The sequence below is a fragment of the Taudactylus pleione genome, unplaced genomic scaffold, assembly GCF_031769625.1.
Source record: "Taudactylus pleione unplaced genomic scaffold, aTauple2 ptg000157l, whole genome shotgun sequence".
In the NCBI taxonomy this organism is placed as follows: domain Eukaryota; kingdom Metazoa; phylum Chordata; class Amphibia; order Anura; family Myobatrachidae; genus Taudactylus; species Taudactylus pleione.
The window spans coordinates 3,841,749-3,861,397 of record NW_028284559.1 but is presented as its reverse complement, the minus strand read 5'-3'; positions in this window follow the sequence as shown (position 1 = coordinate 3,861,397).

Genomic DNA, 19,649 nt, shown 5'->3' with positions numbered 1-19,649 from the left:
CTCTAGGAACAAAAAAATGCCCAAATTATGTGATTTTAGCTTTCTTTGTCAATTTTTGTAAAAAAATCCAAATCTAAATTCAAATCCAAAACCAGTCATGGCGCTTTGGCAAATCCAAATCCAAGGCCGGACGACGAATCAGAGCCAAATCCAAATCCAGCAAAAATGGTCTGGCGCACATATCTAGTTTATATGTGTTTTTTTCTGTGGCACTACAGGTCCCAGCAGGTCCTGGGTGATTTCTTCAAGCTTCAACATGCTTTTTCAGCCATGGGTATGGAGGCACTTGTAGTGCTAAAAGTGCCTGCATACGCAAGCCGTTTTATTTATTTGGCTGGCTGCATTTTTGTGAAAGAGGTGTGCGTGTCTGTGTACGCTTTTGTCAGTGTGTGTGTGTCTGGGGAGGTTATGATGTGCTGAGAGACAATGCAGGGGGAGATGGTGTGGCTAAGAGATGCAGGGGGCAGGAAATACACAGGGGGAATGAGTGTGGTTGAACCGCTGTTGTAAGTTGATGACCTTGTTAATATTCCCACACAAACAGGCATCTTCTGGACGATGTGCCCTACATGAATAATGAATGCCGACTGCAGACGCTGTCTTCCCATGGAGGATATATTTCTTCAGAGGTTCCACATTGTGAGAAACCACCGCATCGGTAAGGTGTATATGGAATAGAAAGTAATGTTCCCAGAGTGACGAGAAATGGGTGGCGTGTCATGTTGGCACGCCCCATTTTTAGTGGCCATGCCCCTTCGGTATGTGACCACACCCATTTTTTGCTGCGCGCCAGAGGTGCGCATAAATACTTTTCTCTATGTGTCTATGGGGGGGTCGGGGGGGGGGCACGCAGTTCTTCTCAACTTGCCCTAGGCTCCAAAGACCCTAGTGATGCCTCTGGCTGTTTTTTTTCCTAGGGAAGAGGCATACATCCCCTGCAGAATATGCTTGGACTAGGTGACAGGAGGACCCCATGCTTTGGGTTTTCTTCTTATGGTGTCAACAGCACAGGATCATGACATTGAGCAATTGCCTGGGTCTTGGCAGACACAATTAGGCATCTCGTAAGTTATTGTGAGCCAATTATGCCATTTTTCATCCACTCAGAATGGCTACCAGTTCTGCAAGTGCACCCCACTGCTTCCAAGTCTGCAGGATGATTGCATTAAATAATGCAATTGGACAGGGTATCCGACCTCTTTAAGAAATACCTTGAAAACCATCTTAAATATTTGCTACTTAAAGGGACTATAACCTTCCATATGTCATTTGCTTCATTTTGTCAAGCACAGAAGAGTATATACTGTATGTTAGAAAACATTTTATATTATTTCTGTTTCACCTGATCTCTTTTATTTTTTGTGTACTTTCTAGACTTGACCACTTCCCCAATGACATCATGTACCACCGCCATATCCTGCACATTGCCATTAGGTCATAACCTTAAACTATTATGTAGTGCGAAGATTATCAAATCTCAATTCTATTAACAGGATAGTAGACCTCACAGCCTCTTAACCTTCTAAGAGACTCCATTATGAAAAAAAGGAAAGACCACATCAAGTAAAGTCAATTTGAAAATATATTTATTATGAATTTTTAGCACAAGGAAAATAACACTTTATTTTTACTCTGCATTGTAAATAAATTAGTGCCCAAGATTAGCCAGAGGCTCTTACAAGGTTATCCTATAAGAGGACCAAGATGGTGGAAGCCTCGGGACTCACAAAGAATCATCCTTCAGCACTCAGGAGAGGAAAAACCCCCTGTGGAGGAAACCTCTGGGGACCCATGGCTTGAAGGATTGCCCGTCCCTCTGGGCACTAGGAGGCTATGCAGAGTTATATTTCCAAACTTATTTAAAATACTGTATGAACATTTGACACTAAAATACAGTATACAGTTTACCACATTAATAAATAACATTGGCTGACGTCATTAATATAGTTCCTGTCCACATCTCCTGACATTACCCAATTTACATTCCTCACAAAGCTGCGCAATTTTCTGAAGAGGATGGTCATCCCCTTTTGAGAAGCACCGAGTTTACCCGAATGGCTACTACATTGCGATAGATGTGCTGTGCTGCTAGAACCTCCAATTATAGAAATAAACAAGCTCAAGGTCATATTTTAGGGTAGTCAAGCTCCAAGTCTGCAGGCACATCCAAGTGAAACGCCCTTGTCTTTGATGAGATACTTACCTCAAGAGGATATTTTTCCCTCAGTGGGCTGGGTGCAAGAGATGTATTTGGAGTATGTTAATGCCAGCAATGATAATGCTATGTCAGTGTCCTGGGCGGTTAAGAGTGAGCAACAGCAAAGAGTTACCATTATGACATCACAGCATGACCTCACTCGTGTTCTACATTCCTTAAAGGAGAAGTGCACAAAATAATCTCTACTGATGTGTGATATTTTTATATTCTCCATCACCTCTGCTTCCCATGATACACCTGCCATTTATTATTATTATTATTATTATTACACATCTGTCCCTTTGCCTTCTCCTTATTTGCCAAAGTTCTCTTTTACTGCATCCACTCATTTAATCAATCAGTTCCTATCAGCTCTTTCTCATTTCATTAACCTGCTGCTTCTGTCCAATTTTTATTTTTCAAGACTGCTACTTGGGTAGAAAACAAGCAAGGGATTAAATGAAAATAAAAAACACAATTAATATGAAAATACTGCTAGGATGTTTATAAATTTAACTGACATTAATAGCTAGGCCAAGGCTAGTTATTTCTGCACCTCTATAGGTGTGAGCAAAGCCGAGCGAGGTTTTCCTGCAGGATGACCAGCATTACATCAGCGTGCAATATTCTGATGGAAACGTGCTTCTTTTTGAATCTCCCCAATAGTCTCTGTTCCCAGTATAGAATAGAATTGGCAATGATGAATATACAGTGGAGGACCGATTTTGCCCATTATACAGTAGACTTTTAGGATTGATAAATATTCCATTTAGCCTAATGTAACTTTTGATCAGTATGCAATATATCCCTGTTATGCTTGGCCACTATACAGAATAGGCCCACTGTGCTAAATATACGTACACTCTGGGGGTCATTTAGAGTTGGCTGTGCTGGCAAAGTGACTGTGTAAGGGGGCACATTGCTCGCTGATGTATGCTGCGCTATATTCTGCTGATTAAAGGGGCTGTGTCCAGACTCACAAGTGGCTGTGTGTGCAAAAAAAACAAAGTTTAAAAGTAAAAAAAAAATTGAAGAGATTTAAAAGTTTAAAAAGTAAAAAAAAACACTTTTTTTTTTGTGCTGTACCCCACTGTGTATACAAGCACCTTGACTCCTTGGGCTGTACCCCACTGTGTATCCAAGTACTGTGATTCCTTGGGCCATAGCCCACTGTGTTTACAATCATGCACCGTGACTCATTGGGCCTTAGCCCTCTGTGTGTCCGTAACACACAAGTACTGTGACTCAGTAGTCAGTGGCAATGTTTCATAGATGTGCTTTAAACTGCGGTGTCTGTGCCGCCACTCTGTCGCTTAGTAACCTGCCAGCTCACTGCAGCCTTTGGCCAATCATGGTGAAAATAATATTGTGAGCTGTGAGGTGGTCTAAATTGACTGGAAATGACAGGAAATTAATGTTATTGAGGTTAATAATACTCTAGGAACAAAAAAATGCCCAAATTATGTGATTTTAGCTTTCTTTGTCAATTTTTGTAAAAAAATCCAAATCTAAATTCAAATCCAAAACTAGTCATGGCGCTTTGGCAAATCCAAATCCAAGGCCGGACGACGAATCAGAGCCAAATCCAAATCCAGCAAAAATGGTCTGGCGCACATATCTAGTTTATATGTGTTTTTTTCTGTGGCACTACAGGTCCCAGCAGGTCCTGGGTGATTTCTTCAAGCTTCAACATGCTTTTTCAGCCATGGGTATGGAGGCACTTGTAGTGCTAAAAGTGCCTGCATACGCAAGCCGTTTTATTTATTTGGCTGGCTGCATTTTTGTGAAAGAGGTGTGCGTGTCTGTGTACGCTTTTGTCAGTGTGTGTGTGTCTGGGGAGGTTATGATGTGCTGAGAGACGATGCAGGGGGAGATGGTGTGGCTAAGAGATGCAGGGGGCAGGAAATACACAGGGGGAATGAGTGTGGTTGAACCGCTGTTGTAAGTTGATGACCTTGTTAATATTCCCACACAAACAGGCATCTTCTGGACGATGTGCCCTACATGAATAATGAATGCCGACTGCAGACGCTGTCTTCCCATGGAGGATATATTTCTTCCGAGGTTCCACATTGTGAGAAACCACCGCATCGGTAAGGTGTATATGGAATAGAAAGTAATGTTCCCAGAGTGACGAGAAATGGGTGGCGTGTCATGTTGGCACGCCCCATTTTTAGTGGCCATGCCCCTTCGGTATGTGACCACACCCATTTTTTGCTGCGCGCCAGAGGTGCGCATAAATACTTTTCTCTATGTGTCTATGGGGGGGTCGGGGGGGGGGCACGCAGTTCTTCTCAACTTGCCCTAGGCTCCAAAGACCCTAGTGATGCCTCTGGCTGTTTTTTTTCCTAGGGAAGAGGCATACATCCCCTGCAGAATATGCTTGGACTAGGTGACAGGAGGACCCCATGCTTTGGGTTTTCTTCTTATGGTGTCAACAGCACAGGATCATGACATTGAGCAATTGCCTGGGTCTTGGCAGACACAATTAGGCATCTCGTAAGTTATTGTGAGCCAATTATGCCATTTTTCATCCACTCAGAATGGCTACCTGTTCTGCAAGTGCACCCCACTGCTTCCAAGTCTGCAGGATGATTGCATTAAATAATGCAATTGGACAGGGTATCCGACCTCTTTAAGAAATACCTTGAAAACCATCTTAAATATTTGCTACTTAAAGGGACTATAACCTTCCATATGTCGTTTGCTTCATTTTGTCCAGCACAGAAGAGTATATACTGTATGTTAGAAAACATTTTATATTATTTCTGTTTCACCTGTTCTCTTTTATTTTTTGTGTCCTTTCTAGACTTGACCACTTCCCCAATGACATCATGTACCACCGCCATATCCTGCACATTGCCATTAGGTCATAACCTTAAACTATTATGTAGTGCGAAGAAAATCAAATCTCAATTCTATTAACAGGATAGTAGACCTCACAGCCTCTTAACCTTCTAAGAGACTCCATTATGAAAAAAAGGAAAGACCACATCAAGTAAAGTCAATTCGAAAATATATTTATTATGAATTTTTAGCACAAGGAAAATAACACTTTATTTTTACTCTGCATTGTAAATAAATTAGTGCCCAAGATTAGCCGGAGGCTCTTACAAGGTTATCCTATAAGAGGACCAAGATGGTGGAAGCCTCGTGACTCACAAAGAATCATCCTTCAGCACTCAGGAGAGGAAAAACCCCCTGTGGAGGAAACCTCTGGGGACCCATGGCTTGAAGGATTGCCCGTCCCTCTGGGCACTAGGAGGCTATGCAGAGTTATATTTCCAAACTTATTTAAAATACTGTATGAACATTTGACACTAAAATACAGTATACAGTTTACCACATTAATAAATAACATTGGCTGACGTCATTAATATAGTTCCTGTCCACATCTCCTGACATTACCCAATTTACATTCCTCACAAAGCTGCGCAATTTTCTGAAGAGGATGGTCATCCCCTTTTGAGAAGCACCGAGTTTACCCGAATGGCTACTACATTGCGATAGATGTGCTGTGTTGCTAGAACCTCCAATTATAGAAGTAAACAAGCTCAAGGTCATATTTTAGGGTAGTCAAGCTCCAAGTCTGCAGGCACATCCAAGTGAAACGCTCTTCTCTTTGATGAGATACTTACCTCAAGAGGATATTTTTCCCTCTTTGGGCTGGGTGCAAGAGATGTATTTGGAGTATGTTAATGCCAGCAATGATAATGCTATGTCAGTGTCCTGGGCGGTTAAGAGTGAGCAACAGCAAAGAGTTACCATTATGACATCACAGCATGACCTCACTCGTGTTCTACATTCCTTAAAGGAGAAGTGCACAAAATAATCTCTACTGATGTGTGATATTTTTATATTCTCCATCACCTCTGCTTCCCATGATACACCTGCCATTTATTATTATTATTACACATCTGTCCCTTTGCCTTCTCCTTATTCGCCAAAGTTCTCTTTTACTGCATCCACTCATTTAATCAATCAGTTCCTATCAGCTCTTTCTCATTTCATTAACCTGCTGCTTCTGTCCAATTTTTATTTTTCAAGACTGCTACTTGGGTAGAAAACAAGCAAGGGATTAAATGAAAATAAAAAACACAATTAATATGAAAATACTGCTAGGATGTTTATAAATTGAAATGACATTAATAGCTAGGCCAAGGCTAGTTATTTCTGCACCTCTATAGGTGTGAGCAAAGCCGAGCGAGGTTTTCCTGCAGGATGACCAGCATTACATCAGCGTGCAATATTCTGATGGAAACGTGCTTCTTTTTGAATCTCCCCAATAGTCTCTGTTCCCAGTATAGAATAGAATTGGCAATGATGAATATACAGTGCAGGACCGATTTTGCCCATTATACAGTAGACTTTTAGGATGATAAATATTCAATTTAGCCTAATGTAACTTTTGATCAGTATGCAATATATCCCTGTTATGCTTGGCCACTATACAGAATAGGCCCACTGTGCTAAATATACGTACACTCAGGGGGTCATTTAGAGTTGGCTGTGCTGGCAAAGTGACTGTGTAAGGGGGCACACTGCTCGCTGATGTATGCAGCGCTATATTCTGCTGATTAAAGGGGCTGTGTCCAGACTCTCAAGTGGCTGTGTGTGCAAAAAAAACAAAGTTTAAAAGTAAAAAAAAAATTTAAGAGATTTAAAAGTTTAAAAAGTAAAAAAAAACACTTTTTTTTTGTGCTGTACCCAACTGTGTATACAAGCACTTTGACTCCTTGGGCTGTACCCCACTGTGTATACAAGTACTGTGATTCCTTGGGCCATAGCCCACTGTGTTTACATGCACCGTGACTCATTGGGCCTTAGCCCTCTGTGTGTCCGTAACACACAAGTACTGTGACTCAGTAGTCAGTGGCAATGTTTCATAGATGTGCTTTAAACTGCAGTGTCTGTGCCGCCACTCTGTCGCTTAGTCACCTGCCAGCTCACTGCAGCCTTTGGCCAATCATTGTGAAAATAACATTGTGAGCTGTGAGGTGGTCTAAATTGACTGTAAATGACTGGAAATGAATGTTATTGAGGTTAATAATACTCTAGGAACAAAAAAAATGCCCAAATTATGTGATTTTAGCTTTCTTTGTCAATTTTTGTAAAAAAATCCAAATCTAAATTCAAATCCAAAACCAGTCATGGCGCTTTGGCAAATCCAAATCCAAGGCCGGACGACGAATCAGAGCCAAATCCAAATCCAGCAAAAATAGTCTGGCGCACATATCTAGTTTATAAGTGTTTTTTTCTGTGACACTACAGGTCCCAGCAGGTCCTGGGTGATTTCTTCAAGCTTCAACATGCTTTTTCAGCCATGGGTATGCAGGCACTTGTAGTGCTAAAAGTACCTGCATACGCAAGCCGTTTTATTTATTTGGCTGGCTGCATTTGTGTGAAAGAGGTGTGCGTGTCTGTGTACGCTTTTGTCAGTGTGTGTGTCTGGGGAGGTTATGATGTGCTGAGAGACGATGCAGGGGGAGATGGTGTGGCTAAGAGATGCAGGGGGCAGGAAATACACAGGGGGAATGAGTGTGGTTGAACCGCTGTTGTAAGTTGATGACCTTGTTAATATTCCCACACAAACAGGCATCTTCTGGACGATGTGCCCTACATGAATAATGAATGCCGACTGCAGACGCTGTCTTCCCATGGAGGATATATTTCTTCAGAGGTTCCACATTGTGAGAAACCACCGCATCGGTAAGGTGTATATGGAATAGAAAGTAATGTTCCCAGAGTGACGAGAAATGGGTGGCGTGTCATGTTGCCACGCCCCATTTTTAGTGGCCATGCCCCTTCGGTATGTGACCACACCCATTTTTTGCTGCGCGCCAGAGGCGCGCATAAATACTCTTCTCTATGTATCTATGGGGGGGTCGGGGGGGGGCACGCAGTTCTTCTCAACTTGCCCTAGGCTCCAAAGACCCTAGTGATGCCTCTGGCTGTTTTTTTTCCTAGGGAAGAGGCATACATCCCCTGCAGAATATGCTTGGACTAGGTGACAGGAGGACCCCATGCTTTGGGTTTTCTTCTTATGGTGTCAACAGCACAGGATCATGACATTGAGCAATTGCCTGGGTCTTGGCAGACACAATTAGGCATCTCGTAAGTTATTGTGAGCCAATTATGCCATTTTTCATGCACTCAGAATGGCTACCTGTTCTGCAAGTGCACCCCACTGCTTCCAAGTCTGCAGGATGATTGCATTAAATAATGCAATTGGACAGGGTATCCGACCTCTTTAAGAAATACCTTGAAAACCATCTTAAATATTTGCTACTTAAAGGGACTATAACCTTCCATATGTCGTTTGCTTCATTTTGTCCAGCACAGAAGAGTATATACTGTATGTTAGAAAACATTTTATATTATTTCTGTTTCACCTGATCTCTTTTATTTTTTGTGTCCTTTCTAGACTTGACCACTTCCCCAATGACATCATGTACCACCGCCATATCCTGCACATTGCCATTAGGTCATAACCTTAAACTATTATGTAGTGCGAAGAAAATCAAATCTCAATTCTATTAACAGGATAGTAGACCTCACAGCCTCTTAACCTTCTAAGAGACTCCATTATGAAAAAAAGGAAAGATCACATCAAGTAAAGTCAATTCGAAAATATATTTATTATGAATTTTTAGCACAAGGAAAATAACACTTTATTTTTACTCTGCATTGTAAATAAATTAGTGCCCAAGATTAGCCGGAGGCTCTTACAAGGTTATCCTATAAGAGGACCAAGATGGTGGAAGCCTCGTGACTCACAAAGAATCATCCTTCAGCACTCAGGAGAGGAAAAACCCCCTGTGGAGGAAACCTCTGGGGACCCATGGCTTGAAGGATTGCCCGTCCCTCTGGGCACTAGGAGGCTATGCAGAGTTATATTTCCAAACTTATTTAAAATACTGTATGAACATTTGACACTAAAATACAGTATACAGTTTACCACATTAATAAATAACATTGGCTGACGTCATTAATATAGTTCCTGTCCACATCTCCTGACATTACCCAATTTACATTCCTCACAAAGCTGCGCAATTTTCTGAAGAGGATGGTCATCCCCTTTTGAGAAGCACCGAGTTTACCCGAATGGCTACTACATTGCGATAGATGTGCTGTGCTGCTAGAACCTCCAATTATAGAAGTAAACAAGCTCAAGGTCATATTTTAGGGTAGTCAAGCTCCAAGTCTGCAGGCACATCCAAGTGAAACGCTCTTCTCTTTGATGAGATACTTACCTCAAGAGGATATTTTTCCCTCTTTGGGCTGGGTGCAAGAGATGTATTTGGAGTATGTTAATGCCAGCAATGATAATGCTATGTCAGTGTCCTGGGCGGTTAAGAGTGAGCAACAGCAAAGAGTTACCATTATGACATCACAGCATGACCTCACTCGTGTTCTACATTCCTTAAAGGAGAAGTGCACAAAATAATCTCTACTGATGTGTGATATTTTTATATTCTCCATCACCTCTGCTTCCCATGATACACCTGCCATTTATTATTATTATTACACATCTGTCCCTTTGCCTTCTCCTTATTCGCCAAAGTTCTCTTTTACTGCATCCACTCATTTAATCAATCAGTTCCTATCAGCTCTTTCTCATTTCATTAACCTGCTGCTTCTGTCCAATTTTTATTTTTCAAGACTGCTACTTGGGTAGAAAACAAGCAAGGGATTAAATGAAAATAAAAAACACAATTAATATGAAAATACTGCTAGGATGTTTATAAATTGAAATGACATTAATAGCTAGGCCAAGGCTAGTTATTTCTGCACCTCTATAGGTGTGAGCAAAGCCGAGCGAGGTTTTCCTGCAGGATGACCAGCATTACATCAGCGTGCAATATTCTGATGGAAACGTGCTTCTTTTTGAATCTCCCCAATAGTCTCTGTTCCCAGTATAGAATAGAATTGGCAATGATGAATATACAGTGGAGGACCGATTTTGCCCATTATACAGTAGACTTTTAGGATTGATAAATATTCAATTTAGCCTAATGTAACTTTTGATCAGTACTATGCAATATATCCCTGTTATGTTTGGCCACTATACAGAATAGGCCCACTGTGCTAAATATACGTACACTCAGGGGGTCATTTAGAGTTGGCTGTGCTGGCAAAGTGACTGTGTAAGGGGGCACACTGCTCGCTGATGTATGCAGCGCTATATTCTGCTGATTAAAGGGGCTGTGTCCAGACTCTCAAGTGGCTGTGTGTGCAAAAAAAACAAAGTTTAAAAGTAAAAAAAAAATTTAAGAGATTTAAAAGTTTAAAAAGTAAAAAAAAACACTTTTTTTTGTGCTGTACCCAACTGTGTATACAAGCACTTTGACTCCTTGGGCTGTACCCCACTGTGTATACAAGTACTGTGATTCCTTGGGCCATAGCCCACTGTGTTTACATGCACCGTGACTCATTGGGCCTTAGCCCTCTGTGTGTCCGTAACACACAAGTACTGTGACTCAGTAGTCAGTGGCAATGTTTCATAGATGTGCTTTAAACTGCAGTGTCTGTGCCGCCACTCTGTCGCTTAGTCACCTGCCAGCTCACTGCAGCCTTTGGCCAATCATTGTGAAAATAACATTGTGAGCTGGGAGGTGGTCTAAATTGACTGTAAATGACTGGAAATGAATGTTATTGAGGTTAATAATACTCTAGGAACAAAAAAAATGCCCAAATTATGTGATTTTAGCTTTCTTTGTCAATTTTTGTAAAAAAATCCAAATCTAAATTCAAATCCAAAACCAGTCATGGCGCTTTGGCAAATCCAAATCCAAGGCCGGACGACGAATCAGAGCCAAATCCAAATCCAGCAAAAATAGTCTGGCGCACATATCTAGTTTATAAGTGTTTTTTTCTGTGACACTACAGGTCCCAGCAGGTCCTGGGTGATTTCTTCAAGCTTCAACATGCTTTTTCAGCCATGAGTATGCAGGCACTTGTAGTGCTAAAAGTACCTGCATACGCAAGCTGTTTTATTTATTTGACTGGCTGCATTTGTGTGAAAGAGGTGTGCGTGTCTGTGTACGCTTTTGTCAGTGTGTGTGTGTCTGGGGAGGTTATGATGTGCTGAGAGACGATGCAGGGGGAGATGGTGTGGCTAAGAGATGCAGGGGGCAGGAAATACACAGGGGGAATGAGTGTGGTTGAACCGCTGTTGTAAGTTGATGACCTTGTTAATATTCCCACACAAACAGGCATCTTCTGGACGATGTGCCCTACATGAATAATGAATGCCGACTGCAGACGCTGTCTTCCCATGGAGGATATATTTCTTCAGAGGTTCCACATTGTGAGAAACCACCGCATCGGTAAGGTGTATATGGAATAGAAAGTAATGTTCCCAGAGTGACGAGAAATGGGTGGCGTGTCATGTTGGCATGCCCCATTTTTAGTGGCCATGCCCCTTCGGTATGTGACCACACCCATTTTTTGCTGCGCGCCAGAGGTGCGCATAAATACTTTTCTCTGTGTGTCTATGGGGGGGTCGGGGGGGGGCACGCAGTTCTTCTCAACTTGCCCTAGGCTCCAAAGACCCTAGTGATGCCTCTGGCTGTTTTTTTTCCTAGGGAGGAGGCATACATCCCCTGCAGAATATGCTTGGACTAGGTGACAGGAGGACCCCATGCTTTGGGTTTTCTTCTTATGGTGTCAACAGCACAGGATCATGACATTGAGCAATTGCCTGGGTCTTGGCAGACACAATTAGGCATCTCGTAAGTTATTGTGAGCCAATTATGCCATTTTTCATCCACTCAGAATGGCTACCTGTTCTGCAAGTGCACCCCACTGCTTCCAAGTCTGCAGGATGATTGCATTAAATAATGCAATTGGACAGGGTATCCGACCTCTTTAAGAAATACCTTGAAAACCATCTTAAATATTTGCTACTTAAAGGGACTATAACCTTCCATATGTCGTTTGCTTCATTTTGTCCAGCACAGAAGAGTATATACTGTATGTTAGAAAACATTTGATATTATTTCTGTTTCACCTGATCTCTTTTATTTTTTGTGTCCTTTCTAGACTTGACCACTTCCCCAATGACATCATGTACCACCGCCATATCCTGCACATTGCCATTAGGTCATAACCTTAAACTATTATGTAGTGCGAAGAAAATCAAATCTCAATTCTATTAACAGGATAGTAGACCTCACAACCTCTTAACCTTCTAAGAGACTCCATTATGAAAAAAAGGAAAGATCACATCAAGTAAAGTCAATTCGAAAATATATTTATTATGAATTTTTAGCACAAGGAAAATAACACTTTATTTTTACTCTGCATTGTAAATAAATTAGTGCCCAAGATTAGCCGGAGGCTCTTACAAGGTTATCCTATAAGAGGACCAAGATGGTGGAAGCCTCGTGACTCACAAAGAATCATCCTTCAGCACTCAGGAGAGGAAAAAACCCCTGTGGAGGAAACCTCTGGGGACCCATGGCTTGAAGGATTGCCCGTCCCTCTGGGCACTAGGAGGCTATGCAGAGTTATATTTCCAAACTTATTTAAAATACTGTATGAACATTTGACACTAAAATACAGTATACAGTTTACCACATCAATAAATAACATTGGCTGACGTCATTAATATAGTTCCTGTCCACATCTCCTGACATTACCCAATTTACATTCCTCACAAAGCTGCGCAATTTTCTGAAGAGGATGGTCATCCCCTTTTGAGAAGCACCGAGTTTACCCGAATGGCTACTACATTGCGATAGATGTGCTGTGCTGCTAGAACCTCCAATTATAGAAGTAAACAAGCTCAAGGTCATATTTTAGGGTAGTCAAGGTCCAAGTCTGCAGGCACATCCAAGTGAAACGCTCTTCTCTTTGATGAGATACTTACCTCAAGAGGATATTTTTCCCTCTTTGGGCTGGGTGCAAGAGATGTATTTGGAGTATGTTAATGCCAGCAATGATAATGCTATGTCAGTGTCCTGGGCGGTTAAGAGTGAGCAACAGCAAAGAGTTACCATTATGACATCACAGCATGACCTCACTCGTGTTCTACATTCCTTAAAGGAGAAGTGCACAAAATAATCTCTACTGATGTGTGATATTTTTATATTCTCCATCACCTCTGCTTCCCATGATACACCTGCCATTTATTATTATTATTACACATCTGTCCCTTTGCCTTCTCCTTATTCGCCAAAGTTCTCTTTTACTGCATCCACTCATTTAATCAATCAGTTCCTATCAGCTCTTTCTCATTTCATTAACCTGCTGCTTCTGTCCAATTTTTATTTTTCAAGACTGCTACTTGGGTAGAAAACAAGCAAGGGATTAAATGAAAATAAAAAACACAATTAATATGAAAATACTGCTAGGATGTTTATAAATTGAAATGACATTAATAGCTAGGCCAAGGCTAGTTATTTCTGCACCTCTATAGGTGTGAGCAAAGCCGAGCGAGGTTTTCCTGCAGGATGACCAGCATTACATCAGCGTGCAATATTCTGATGGAAACGTGCTTCTTTTTGAATCTCCCCAATAGTCTCTGTTCCCAGTATAGAATAGAATTGGCAATGATGAATATACAGTGGAGGACCGATTTTGCCCATTATACAGTAGACTTTTAGGATTGATAAATATTCAATTTAGCCTAATGTAACTTTTGATCAGTATGCAATATATCCCTGTTATGCTTGGCCACTATACAGAATAGGCCCACTGTGCTAAATATACGTACACTCAGGGGGTCATTTAGAGTTGGCTGTGCTGGCAAAGTGACTGTGTAAGGGGGCACACTGCTCGCTGATGTATGCAGCGCTATATTCTGCTGATTAAAGGGGCTGTGTCCAGACTCTCAAGTGGCTGTGTGTGCAAAAAAAACAAAGTTTAAAAGTAAAAAAAAATTTAAGAGATTTAAAAGTTTAAAAAGTAAAAAAAAACACTTTTTTTTTTGTGCTGTACCCAACTGTGTATACAAGCACTTTGACTCCTTGGGCCATAGCCCACTGTGTTTACATGCACCGTGACTCATTGGGCCTTAGCCCTCTGTGTGTCCGTAACACACAAGTACTGTGACTCAGTAGTCAGTGGCAATGTTTCATAGATGTGCTTTAAACTGCAGTGTCTGTGCCGCCACTCTGTCGCTTAGTCACCTGCCAGCTCACTGCAGCCTTTGGTCAATCATTGTGAAAATAACATTGTGAGCTGTGAGATGGTCTAAATTGACTGTAAATGACTGGAAATGAATGTTATTGAGGTTAATAATACTCTAGGAACAAAAAAAATGCCCAAATTACGTGATTTTAGCTTTCTTTGTCAATTTTTGTAAAAAAATCCAAATCTAAATTCAAATCCAAAACCAGTCATGGCGCTTTGGCAAATCCAAATCCAAGGCCGGACGACAAATCAGAGCCAAATCCAAATCCAGCAAAAATAGTCTGGCGCACATATCTAGTTTATAAGTGTTTTTTTCTGTGACACTACAGGTCCCAGCAGGTCCTGGGTGATTTCTTCAAGCTTCAACATGCTTTTTCAGCCATGGGTATGCAGGCACTTGTAGTGCTAAAAGTACCTGCATACGCAAGCCGTTTTATTTATTTGGCTGGCTGCATTTGTGTGAAAGAGGTGTGCGTGTCTGTGTACGCTTTTGTCAGTGTGTGTGTGTCTGGGGAGGTTATGATGTGCTGAGAGACGATGCAGGGGGAGATGGTGTGGCTAAGAGATGCAGGGGGCAGGAAATACACAGGGGGAATGAGTGTGGTTGAACCGCTGTTGTAAGTTGATGACCTTGTTAATATTCCCACACAAACAGGCATCTTCTGGACGATGTGCCCTACATGAATAATGAATGCCGACTGCAGACGCTGTCTTCCCATGGAGGATATATTTCTTCAGAGGTTCCACATTGTGAGAAACCACCGCATCGGTAAGGTGTATATGGAATAGAAAGTAATGTTCCCAGAGTGACGAGAAATGGGTGGCGTGTCATGTTGGCACGCCCCATTTTTAGTGGCCATGCCCCTTCGGTATGTGACCACACCCATTTTTTGCTGCGCGCCAGAGGTGCGCATAAATGCTTTTCTCTATGTGTCTATTGGGGGGTCGGGGGGGGCAAGCAGTTCTTCTCTACTTGCCCTAGGCTCCAAAGACCCTAGTGATGCCTCTGGCTGTTTTTTTTCCTAGGGAAGAGGCATACATCCCCTGCAGAATATGCTTGGACTAGGTGACAGGAGGACCCCATGCTTTGGGTTTTCTTCTTATGGTGTCAACAGCACAGGATCATGACATTGAGCAATTGCCTGGGTCTTGGCAGACACAATTAGGCATCTCGTAAGTTATTGAGAGCCAATTATGCCATTTTTCATCCACTCAGAATGGCTACCTGTTCTGCAAGTGCACCCCACTGCTTCCAAGTCTGCAGGATGATTGCATTAAATAATGAAATTGGACAGGGTATCCGACCTCTTTAAGAAATACCTTGAAAACCATCTTAAATATTTGCTACTTAAAGGGACTATAACCTTCCATATGTCGTTTGCTTCATTTTGTCCAGCACAGAAGAGTATATACTGTATGTTAGAAAACATTTTATATTATTTCTGTTTCACCTGATCTCTTTTATTTTTTGTGTCCTTTCTAGACTTGACCACTTCCCCAATGACATAATGTACCACCGCCATATCCTGCACATTGCCATTAGGTCATAACCTTAAACTATTATGTAGTGCGAAGAAAATCAAATCTCAATTCTATTAACAGGATAGTAGACCTCACAGCCTCTTAACCTTCTAAGAGACTCCATTATGAAAAAAAGGAAAGACCACATCAAGTAAAGTCAATTTGAAAATATATTTATTATGAATTTTTAGCACAAGGAAAATAACACTTTATTTTTACTCTGCATTGTAAATAAATTAGTGCCCAAGATTAGCCGGAGGCTCTTACAAGGTTATCCTATAAGAGGACCAAGATGGTGGAAGCCTCGTGACTCACAAAGAATCATCCTTCAGCACTCAGGAGAGGAAAAACCCCCTGTGGAGGAAACCTCTGGGGACCCATGGCTTGAAGGATTGCCCGTCCCTCTGGGCACTAGGAGGCTATGCAGAGTTATATTTCCAAACTTATTTAAAATACTGTATGAACATTTGACACTAAAATACAGTATACAGTTTACCACATTAATAAATAACATTGGCTGACGTCATTAATATAGTTCCTGTCCACATCTCCTGACATTACCCAATTTACATTCCTCACAAAGCTGCGCAATTTTCTGAAGAGGATGGTCATCCCCTTTTGAGAAGCACCGAGTTTACCCGAATGGCTACTACATTGCGATAGATGTGCTATGCTGCTAGAACCTCTAATTATAGAAATAAACAAGCTCAAGGTCATATTTTAGGGTAGTCAAGCTCCAAGTCTGCAGGCACATCCAAGTGAAACGCTCTTCTCTTTGATGAGATACTTACCTCAAGAGGATATTTTTCCCTCTTTGGGCTGGGTGCAAGAGATGTATTTGGAGTATGTTAATGCCAGCAATGATAATGCTATGTCAGTGTCCTGGGCGGTTAAGAGTGAGCAACAGCAAAGAGTTACCATTATGACATCACAGCATGACCTCACTCGTGTTCTACATTCCTTAAAGGAGAAGTGCACAAAATAATCTCTACTGATGTGTGATATTTTTATATTCTCCATCACCTCTGCTTCCCATGATACACCTGCCATTTATTATTATTATTACACATCTGTCCCTTTGCCTTCTCCTTATTCGCCAAAGTTCTCTTTTACTGCATCCACTCATTTAATCAATCAGTTCCTATCAGCTCTTTCTCATTTCATTAACCTGCTGCTTCTGTCCAATTTTTATTTTTCAAGACTGCTACTTGGGTAGAAAACAAGCAAGGGATTAAATGAAAATAAAAAACACAATTAATATGAAAATATTGCTAGGATGTTTATAAATTGAAATGACATTAATAGCTAGGCCAAGGCTAGTTATTTCTGCACCTCTATAGGTGTGAGCAAAGCCGAGCGAGGTTTTCCTGCAGGATGACCAGCATTACATCAGCGTGCAATATTCTGATGGAAACGTGCTTCTTTTTGAATCTCCCCAATAGTCTCTGTTCCCAGTATAGAATAGAATTGGCAATGATGAATATACAGTGGAGGACTGATTTTGCCCATTATACAGTAGACTTTTAGGATTGATAAATATTCAATTTAGCCTAATGTAACTTTTGATCAGTATGCAATATATCCCTGTTATACTTGGCCACTATACAGAATAGGCCCACTGTGCTAAATATACGTACACTCAGGGGGTCATTTAGAGTTGGCTGTGCTGGCAAAGTGACTGTGTAAGGGGGCACACTGCTCGCTGATGTATGCAGCGCTATATTCTGCTGATTAACGGGGCTGTGTCCACACTCTCAAGTGGCTGTGTGTGCAAAAAAAACAAAGTTTAAAAGTAAAAAAAAAATTTAAGAGATTTAAAAGTTTAAAAAGTAAAAAAAAACACTTTTTTTTTGTGCTGTACCCAACTGTGTATACAAGCACTTTGACTCCTTGGGCTGTACCCCACTGTGTATACAAGTACTGTGATTCCTTGGGCCATAGCCCACTGTGTTTACATGCACCGTGACTCATTGGGCCTTAGCCCTCTGTGTGTCCGTAACACACAAGTACTGTGACTCAGTAGTCAGTGGCAATGTTTCATAGATGTGCTTTAAACTGCAGAGTCTGTGCTGCCACTCTGTCGCTTAGTCACCTGCCAGCTCACTGCAGCCTTTGGCCAATCATTGTGAAAATAACATTGTGAGCTGTGAGGTGGTCTAAATTGACTGTAAATGACTGGAAATGAATGTTATTGAGGTTAATAATACTCTAGGAAAAAAAAAATGCCCAAATTATGTGATTTTAGCTTTCTTTGTCAATTTTTGTAAAAAAATCCAAATCTAAATTCAAATCCAAAACCAGTCATGGCGCTTTGGCAAATCCAAATCCAAGGCCGGACGACGAATCAGAGCCAAATCCAAATCCAGCAAAATGGTCTGGCGCACATATCTAGTTTATAAGTGTTTTTTTCTGTGACACTACAGGTCCCAGAAGGTCCTGGGTGATGTCTTCAAGCTTCAACATGCTTTTTCAGCCATGGGTATGCAGGCACTTGTAGTGCTAAAAGTACCTGCATACGCAAGCCGTTTTATTTATTTGGCTGGCTGCATTTGTGTGAAAGAGGTGTGCGTGGTTGTGTTCGCTTTTGTCAGTGTGTGTGTGTCTGGGGAGGTTATGATGTGCTGAGAGACGATGCAGGGGGAGATGGTGTGGCTAAGAGATGCAGGGGTCAGGAAATACACAGGGGGAATGAGTGTGGTTGAACCGCTGTTGTAAGTTGATGACCTTGTTAATATTCCCACACAAACAGGCATCTTCTGGACGATGTGCCCTACATGAATAATGAATGCCGACTGCAGACGCTGTCTTCCCATGGAGGATATATTTCTTCAGAGGTTCCACATTGTGAGAAACCACCGCATCGGTAAGGTGTATATGGAATAGAAAGTAATGTTCCCAGAGTGACGAGAAATGGGTGGCGTGTCATGTTGGCACGCCCCATTTTTAGTGGCCATGCCCCTTCGGTATGTGACCACACCCATTTTTTGCTGCGCGCCAGAGACGCGCATTAATATTCTTCTCTACGTGTCTATGGGGGGGTCGGGGGGGAGGCACGCAGTTCTTTTCAACTTGCCCTAGGCTCCAAAGACCCTAGTGATGCCTCTGGCTGTTTTTTTTCCTAGTGAAGAGGCATACATCCCCTGCAGAATATGCTTGGACTAGGTGACAGGAGGACCCCATGCTTTGGGTTTTCTTCTTATGGTGTCAACAGCACAGGATCATGACATTGAGCAATTGCCTGGGTCTTGGCAGACACAATTAGGCATCTCGTAAGTTATTGTGAGCCAATTATGCCATTTTTCATCCACTCAGAATGGCTACCTGTTCTGCAAGTGCACCCCACTGCTTCCAAGTCTGCAGGATGATTGCATTAAATAATGCAATTGGACAGGGTATCCGACCTCTTTAAGAAATACCTTGAAAACCATCTTAAATATTTGCTACTTAAAGGGACTATAACCTTCCATATGTCGTTTGCTTCATTTTGTCCAGCACAGAAGAGTATATACTGTATGTTAGAAAACATTTTATATTATTTCTGTTTCACCTGATCTCTTTTATTTTTTGTGTCCTTTCTAGACTTGACCACTTCCCCAATGACATCATGTACCACCGCCATATCCTGCACATTGCCATTAGGTCATAACCTTAATATAACGGAGGTTAGGAATAGAGCCGACGGCACATAAACTTCTAGTCAGGGATAGAGGGGTTAATAAAGTTAAAAATGTTTGTTTACAGTTATAGGCAGATGCGATAGGACGTTGGGTTAGGGGCGGAGTTAGTGAGAGGG